The sequence below is a fragment of the Glycine max genome, chromosome 12 (genome assembly GCF_000004515.6).
Source record: "Glycine max cultivar Williams 82 chromosome 12, Glycine_max_v4.0, whole genome shotgun sequence".
Lineage (NCBI taxonomy): Eukaryota > Viridiplantae > Streptophyta > Magnoliopsida > Fabales > Fabaceae > Glycine > Glycine max.
Window position 1 is genome coordinate 12,765,317 of NC_038248.2, and position 8,773 is coordinate 12,774,089.

An 8,773-nucleotide genomic window follows, 5' to 3' on the forward strand; every position below is an offset into this window, starting at 1 on the left:
TGGTAATACTTAATACAAATTTCTAATTTGCAATTTGTAATACATTTATACATTATTATTGTTCATATCATATTAATATTATATTATACTTACAAAAACTATTGTTATAGAAAACTTGCAGTCTAACTCACAATGTAGTGCAACCATTAACGATAATAATAACCCCGCTACAAGCTTCCAATGTACACCACCATCACACGGGACTTTATTTATGAAGGATTCTAGACATTGCTCAAAAAGACATACAATCAATGTTTCTTCCATCCAGAGAAATTTGATGTCATCTTATGACAATAAAAAAAATATGACAACTGCTTCTACATCCACATGCCAAGCCAGTAATGCTTATTCCAATATGACACAGTAAGACATTCACAGAGGTAATTTTTATTCTTATGCTATTATCAAATATCTACATGCACACATTTTATTTATTTTTACATTCTTTTCAGATTTTGTTCAACAGTCAACTTATATATAGAATTCCAAATTGGTTGTTTATTATCCAGATGAACATCAAACACCAACTAACACTACACAGCATGATCAATTTGTCGGCGATGACATCTCATATTCCACTGATGATGATGTAAATATGACACAGGAAAACATTGATATAGGTATTTATCCATCATTTATATTTTTTTATATTCTGTTTCTTCGATGATCAAATAAATAAATCGAATATTTTCGACTGATGTGTGTCATACCATATCAATATGCATAGAATACTCATTAAATGACCCAACAATAGATGATCTTGATGATTATGATGAACAAACCTTTCTATCTGCCTCATCTGCATACCAAAATACAGGTTTGATCTTCCAACTATAAAATTTATTCAAATGTGTTTGATATATTTAATTATTATTCATACCTTATTTATAGGTGGTACTTACATTGATATCGGAGATCCTGTATGGGAATGCCCACATTGTAAGGCTATGATGTGGTATGATGAGAGGATAAATAAAGACAAACAAACAAACAAACCAATGTTTTCATTATGTTGTTCTGATGGAAAAATACAATTGCCTCTGTTGCATGAACCACCCCATCCATTAAATCACTTACTTTTCAATAACTAGGATCCTAAAGCTAAGAATTTCTAGCAGTACATACGAATATATAATCTAATGTTTGCCTTTACATCTCCCGGTATCAAATTTGACAAATCCTATAATGCTGGAAAAGGACCTCCAACTTTCCGTATACATGGACAAACACATCATCTTATTGGAAGCCTCCTCCCTATGCCTAATAACCCACCTAAGTTTGCACAACTATGTATTTATGATACAGACAATGAGATCATCAACAGACTGTCACAAAATCCGTTAGTATTCATACTTATGTCACACATGTAAAAAATTACATATTCAAATAGTTGTGTATACTGTTCTGGCTAATTTTTTATTTACAGGATGCATGATATGCTTGATGAACATATTATCATTGCAATCAAAGACATGCTTGATCACAATCACTATGCTCAAAGGTTTCAAATGGCAAGGGACAAATTGCATTTTGCTGCAGTTCCAGACCTGAAGATGAAACTCATTAGTCAAAGACAAACAGACGGAAGGTTGTATAACTTACCAACTACCACTAAAGTTGCTGCCTTGATTGTTGGTGATGAACACTCAGTTGATAAAAGAGATATTATAATAGAAAAACAATCCGGACTTCTAAAGAGAATACATGAACTTCATCCTGCATATTTGCCTTTGCAATATCCACTTTTATACCCAAAAGGAGAAGATGGTTACAGACTAAATATACCTCACAAAGATCATGCCAATATACATGCTGCAAAGAGGAAACAAGTCACATTGTGCGAATATTTTTGTTACCGCCTACAGTCAAGAACTAATGAAGCACAGACTATACTTCATTCCAGAAGATTATTTCAACAATGGATTGTTGATGGATATTGTATGATTGAGTCTCAAAAACTAAACTATGTCAAACAGCATCAACAACAACTCAAGGTTGACAAATACATCAATTTAACTGGCTCTAATGATCATCCTGAAAAACTTGGTAGGGATAGAGGAAAGAGAATTATACTGCCAAGTAGTTTTGTTGGTAGTCAAAGATATATGGAGCAACTGTATTTTGATGGCATGACAATTTGTGGACATCTTGGATTTCCAGACTTATTCTTAACAATGACATGTAATCCAACATGGCCAGAAATACAACGCAAGGTCACACAATCCAATCTGACCCCCAATAATTGCCCTGATATTATCACACGAGTTTTCAAAATAAAACTCAATCAATTAATGAATGACTTAAAACATGGCAATATCTTTGGCAACATTATTGGATGTAAGTAATAAAAAATTCTATGACTTTTTCCCTACTTTCTAATTGATGTTTATAATATCACTGATGCAAGTTTATTACAGATATTTATACAATTGAGTGGCAAAAAAGAGGATTGCCACATGCCCACATTTTAATTTTTCTGCACCCTTCAAACAAGTTACCAAACCCACACGATATTGATCAAATGATTTCAGCATAAATACCTGACAAACAGACCCAGCACAATTATTTGAAATTGTGTCCAACCATATGATGCATGGACCATGTGGGTTTGCAAATAAAAAATCACCATGTATGGTCAATGGAAAGTGCATTAGATGTTTTCCAAAAAAATTCCATGGAGCAACAATTGTTGACCAGGATGGATTCCCAGTTTATAGGAGAAGAAATGATGGACGTACAGTGATGAAAATGGAATTGAACTAGATAACAGATTTGTTGTGCCATACAATCCACAACTCTTATTAAAGTATAAAACACACTAAACGTGGAATGGTGTAATCAAAGTACATCCATTAAATATCTGTTAAATACATCAACAAAGGTTCTGACCGTATCACAACTTCTCTTGGAAATCAAGATGAAATTAAGCAATATCTTGATTCAGGTATCCTTCTATTCTCACCTAATTGATTAACAAAATCATTTAACATAAATTAATTTATTTGATGTTATATGTTTAACTCAAACTTACCAACATCTGATTCTATCTTCAACAATATATGTGCTGCTTGAATCATTAGATATGTATCTCCCCAGAAACATGTTAGAAAATTTTTGCATTCCCAATGCATGCGCGTTCCCCGCAGTGGAGCGGCTATATTTCCACCTTGAAAATCAACAGCATGTTTACTGGACAGATGATCAACAAATAGGTGAAGTCCTATCAAAAAACACAATCAAAGAATCCATGTTCACAACTTGATGCATTCTAACAAAATATTTCTTATGGACGGGATCTTACATATCATCAATATATCTCAAGATTTGTTTGTCGCCCGCAAAAGATGCTGGCAACCAAGAAAACAAGGGAATACAATAGGCAGACTCATATGGTCCCACCTTCAGTGGTGAACTGTTTTACCTTAGAATGATGCTATCCACTACCAAAGGTGCACAGTCTTACAGTGACATTAGAACAATCAACGGTCTGGTATATCCTACATTTAGGGAAGCATGTTTTGCAAAAGGCTTTCTAGGTAGTGATCAAGAATTTATTAGTGATTTACAGGAAGCTAATAATTGGGGTACTGCACACTACCTAAGAAAATTATTTGTCAAGCTTTTATTTATGAACACCATGGACAGACCAGAATATGTTTGGTAACAGACATGGCAATGGATGACAGATGATATCATATTCAATCATAGAAAACAAGGTGATTTTATATATTCTAAATAAATATTGTTTACTCATAATCATTATGTTTATTATTTTACTAATCATAGGTATTCGCCTTACTGAAAGGAAACAATTCATTTATGCTTAACTGAGATTGAGAATATGCTACAAGCGAACAGAAGGAGCTTGCGAGATTTTCCATCCATGTCATACCCAATAGGATATGCACGAAACCAACATCATAATAATCTGATCCATAATGAAATGGCATATGACAAAGAAATGTTAGCAGAACAATACAACACACATACCAATTGCTCACAGGTATTCACAAATTATGACACATTTGATATAGCAACTCCTTAATCACAATAGTATATATTACTATTTGTTAATATGTGAATATATAATTATAGATGAGCAAAAAACTATTGTCGATACCATTATGTCTGTGGTTAACACTCAATCAGTTGCAGTTTACTTTCTCTATGGATATGGTGGAACTGGCAAAACATTTGTTTGGACAACCTTATCATCTGGTATACGCTCCAATGGTGGAATTGTTTGTACAGTTGCTTCGAGTGGAATTGCTTCATTACTATTGCCTGGTGGTCAGACCGCACATTCCAAATTTGCTATACCAGTCCCTGCAACAGAAAATTCAACATGCAATATTCATCAAGGCAGTGAGTTAGCTGAATTATTAAAAGTTACAAAACTAATAGTCTGGGATGAAGCTCCAATGTGTCACAAATTTGCATTTGAGGCACTAGATAAAAGTCTTAAAGACATCATGCAAACAATCTGCCTTTTGGAGGGAAAATTATCGTTTTTGGTGGAGATTTCCGACAGATCTTGCCAATTGTTCCAAAAGGTAATCGCTCAGACATCGTCCATGCAACTATAAATGCATCATACATTTGGGACCATTGCCAAATTCTTAAACTTACAAAAAACATGAGATTGCTATCAAATGCTCCCCAATAGCCCAACAATGAAGAACTCAAACAATTTTCACATTGGCTACTTGACATAGGAGATGGAAAAATTGGACAATATAATGACTGATTTTCAGAAATCACTATTCCATATGAGTTTCTTATAAAAATTATGATGATCCTATCCATGCTATTGTTGAAGCACCTATCCCAGCTTGATAGATAACTACAGTGACACAGATTACTTGCAAAAAAGAGTTGTTCTTGCCTCTAAAAGAGATTGTTGACAAAATAAATGATTATGTCCTATCACTTATACCCAATAACGAAAAAGAGTATTGCAACACAGATAGTATTGATAAATCAGATGAATTGCTCAATCCTGCTTTCACATTATTGCCACCTGAATTTCTGTATTCATTGCAAACATCAGGTATACCTAATCATAAATTAAAAATTAAGGTTGGAACTCTAATCATGCTAATACGAAATCTCGACTAGACTGATGGCCTGTGCAATGGAACTAGGCTCATTATCACCAAACTCGGATCTAATGTGATTGAGGCTGAAGTGATTACTGGGCCTAATTCAGGAAATAGGACATACATACCCAAAATAAATATGTCTCCTTCTGAATCTCCATGGCCATTCAAACTTATAAGGAGGCAGTTTCCATTCATAGTTTCTTATGCTATGACTATAAACAAATCTTAGGGACAATCATTCCACCACATAGGACTATATTTGCCACACCCAGTTTTTAGTCATGACCAACTATATGTTGCACTCTCAAGGGTTAATAGCAAAGATGGACTTCATATTCTCATACATGACAATGACGGTAATCCAAAAAATATTACCACTAATGTTGTTTACAATGAAGTCTTTGCCAATTTATAAACAGGTATCCTTCCATCGTACAATACAATTATGCTGTCGCATTAATTACACCTTTTTGTTTGTTTGTTTTATTCAGTCTGACATATAACACATGTACTATGTATGTTGTTGCATTCCAAAATTGTTATACTGACTTCGGGGAATTTAATGCAACTTCAACAAATTTATTTAATTCTACATCATATTCGGTTTTACTCCTTTTGTTCAGTTTGACATATAACACATATACCATGTATGCTGTTGCATTCCAAAATTCCTATACTGACTTCGGGGAATTCAATCCAACTTCAACAAATTTATTTAATGCTGCAAATGTTATCTGAAAATTTATATTACATGGTCAATATCAAATTGTTTATTTCATGGTAATTTATTTATATAACTGCAAATCATACAATTATTTACGAAATACACATACAAATCCATATTATGGTTAATTAAATTGAAATCCTTTTTTATTTAATGTGATTTAATGAAAATGTTTTCCAACTACCTGGACCACCCCTGCACATTTTGTATTCGTCCTTACACTCCTATACGATTGGTTTTTACACTTCCACTTAGTCTACAAATAAATCCAACTTCAATCCTTTAATATTTAATATGAATATGAATGATATCTTATGATTTAATTTAATGAAAATGTTTTCGAAGTCCCTGGGTCCTGGACCAACCATCCACAGTTTGTATTCGTGCTTCAGTCCTATACCATTACCTTTTGAACTTCCACTTAGTCTACAAATAAATTCAACTTATATTCATTGCCAAATTAAAATTACACCAACGAATCCGTATTCCTAATAAATACACTGCACAATTGCTGCTCAACCCTTACTTTTCCCGATACTTACACACTTCCTACACGCTTAATATCCCCACTTACTCTGCTATTAGATTGCCTTCTGAACTTCCACTTTGTTTACAAAAAAAAAAAACCGCTTTCCCATCCCACATAAAACTTACACCACTAAGGCACTATCGTAATAAATGCACTAAGACAATTACTGTAGTTGTATCTCCCTATACTACATCAAATGTAATCATTATCGGGAGACGTCAGCGCTGTATAGGGTTGTGACTCTTCACAACTCTTTTTTGCATCGTTCAACAACAAAGAGTCACCATTTAATTTGTTAATTAAATCAGTCATTATATCGATATAACACCACCGCCACTTACAACACTTCTATACACATATATCTACCTATACTACACTTCCTATTCATCTTCTTCGCATCCTGTCAAACCAAACTAGACTCCCTATTCATCTTCTTTGCATCCTTATGGCCACTTCCGCATCACGCTCCACTATTGTAATTTATTTCCTCTTCTTCTCATTTTCATCTTTCTTATATCTGTTTCCTCTATTCCTTTGGTTACTTAATATTTTCACATTATTCGTATAGTTCCCACGCGATGCAATGGACAACATAAGATTCACCGCACCCTTCAGAGTTCAGAAGGTAACATTTCACATAAAAAACCGTTTTCTACTTAACTGCATTTCCATTTTTTTCAACTGCCTCGCCTTACTTTCTTTGCCTGCAGAACCTTCTCCAAGTTCCTTTCCCTATCACAGGCAATGGCTCGAACTACCCCAAATATGTTTTATTCCACTACGATGGCGAGATACATTTCATTCGGGTAAGAACACACGACTAAATGCTTTTTTGCTGATGGCTTGAATGATTTTAGAAGGCACACAACCTCAACGAAAGCGTCATTCTACGTTTGGTTGCCGGTGACAAAAACACCACTTTCACCGTTTATATTGACGGACCTGCACACCACCACTCTAGCCTAAAGCTCATCATATATAGAAGAAGATACATTTTCACAGCTGATATCACACATGATATGCTACAGCAGAACCTGCCTTTGGTGCGTTATACTACACTTTTTTCAATCTATCATAGTTTGTCGTTTCCTCATCAATTTGTTTAACCATCCTTTGTTTTGATGATACAACACTTCCTGCAGCACTTCCAAATTTGTCTATGGCTCCAAAAAAAGTATTACCATCCCACCACGGACTTCCAAAATCCACCAAATGGCCACTCAGCATCCACAATGACATGCCAGCTATTACAGAACCATGGTTCAACCTGATTCATGAAAAAAATTTAAGACCCGGAGATGAGGTAGCTTTTTACTACCGTTTTCATGAGCATGCATGGGAACTGCTCATCAGGAAAGCCATCGAATAGGACAACAGCAACACCGACCTTGACTTTGACGAATAAGTTCTTTTATATTCATCTTTATTTTTTAAAAAGTTTAATATTTTGTGGTTTTTGTTTCCTGCTACTACCAAACAATTTCTTCACTATAACTGCATGATTCCTATCTTAATATTAACAATATTTACGTTCTGTTAATTTTGCTCAGCGCTTTGTTTGTCTTTTGATATTTATATTGATTTTGCGAACTTTGTCTTCCAAATTACGTTGAAGCGATAGGTCAATATTGTTGGTATTTATACGAAAAAAGCGATAGGTCAATATTGGCTTCTAAATTAGATTAAATAATGAAATAAAATGATCATTTAAGTTTAGATTATATTATTCCATAATAATATAATGGTTGGAATTTCTGTTTCAAATAAATGGTTGCAATTAGTAAAATATTTGTATGCTGCTGCCATTCGTTGTCTCTTTACCCTTTTTGGTTTCCTTTGCACTGAAACACTAAAAACATGTGTCAGCTTTGTCTGATTTCGTTTTCATATACACTACTGTTTCTATTATGTTTTTTTTTTTACCCACATCTATATGTGGTCCGTTTTCGACTTTATACAAAAAACCGGATAGCTCAATACTGTCACCACCTATAACACATAACTAAAATTGTTCTAAAACATTATTTTTTATACATGATTAGAATTTTTTTTTTGCTGAATTAAATTAAAATTTATTTAGGATCAGAATTAAATACTATTATTTATAGAGATAACAAAATTATTTAACATGACAACAAATTATTTGTATAGACTGAAACATTTTTTAAAACAAAGACTAAAACAGTTTTTGTATGAGTCTAAATTATCTTTTATCATCAAAATATTACTTTCATATGCCCACTAAACATTTTTACAAAATTTAGTCCCTCTTCACAATTAAATGCATTTAAAATAATTTCTTTTCAGAAAAACAAAATATTTTTAATTTATTTCCTATGTTTCTTTTATATAATTTAAATCAATTTTAAAATATTTTCAACACAATTAACTCTTCATACAAATTATCTTTATGTTATA